Here is a 1,159-nt window from a genome sequence, read left to right as displayed (position 1 = left end):
GGAGGGGAGGGGAGGAGGACAACACACACACACACACACACACACACGGTTGGGAAAGGAGGATAGGCGTGAACCACAAGCTTCGCAGATTCGACTACCCCCACCACACACACACACACACACACACGTGTCTCTCTATAATTGTGGGGACACTACTTACTGTATTTCCTCAGCTCGAGCCCTAACCTCAACTAAACGCCCCCCCACTGCAGCCATTTTGACAGGTCACAGTAGGAAAACTCCCCAGGTGTAAATAATCACTTTAATGATGCTCAGTTCCGTTGAGCTTCCTCAGTTTCACAGTGTCATGCCGTCCTGACCAGAGGAAGAGCTAATGTGGCGACCAACACCTGTGCTTTTCCTGCTAAAACATGTCAAAATGGCTCCTGCCCAAGTCTTAACCCCCATAAACCCCCTCAGAAGTTGTGAGGACGTGCTGAAAAATGTCCTCACAATGTCAACCTGTCCTCACAGAGGTGGTTTCAAGCTAAAAAACATCCACAGACACACACACACTACAGTCATTTCATCAAAGGATTGTCTCCGAGAAGCTTATTCTGCCCTAGACGCCGGTCAATCGATACCTGTAATAATTCCCCATAAATCCTCCAATGAGCTTAAATTGAATTCAGAGAAATTATAGTGCGAGTGACTGAACTAGTCCTCGTTCTGCTTCAAGGACTCCTGATGGCATTCACTTCACTTGCACCACTACTGAGACAGACATGGACAGAGGGCAGCAGGGTATAATTATTCCAAACCCCGGGTTGTAAATCACGCGTGCGTCGTAAATAAATGATCACCAGGTTATTGTTTTTAATTTAAAATGAGATTGAATTGCAAAACTCCACGCTGCCTCTCACGCTGACTGATTTACTGGGCCCCTGCACTGTAGCCTCGGGGAGTACAAATGGACTGGACCTGACTGTGAGTGGGACACATGGTCCAGAAAAGATGATGATTTCAGACTCGTGTTATGCAAGCAACACAAATTAGAGTTTACTGAAAAAAAAAGAAAACATATGGCCAAAGCAACCGTGTCGAGATTCATCAATGAGGGTGTTGGCTTTGATTTAAATGTCACTTAATCATGGTCAGTGGATCATAATTTGAGCTCGCCACCTTCCTTCTCTGCCCAGTAAAGTAATTTACAGCTGCT

The sequence above is a fragment of the Solea solea genome, chromosome 8 (genome assembly GCF_958295425.1).
Source record: "Solea solea chromosome 8, fSolSol10.1, whole genome shotgun sequence".
NCBI classification, from domain to species: Eukaryota; Metazoa; Chordata; class Actinopteri; order Pleuronectiformes; family Soleidae; genus Solea; species Solea solea.
Note: the sequence above shows the minus strand (reverse complement) of the source record.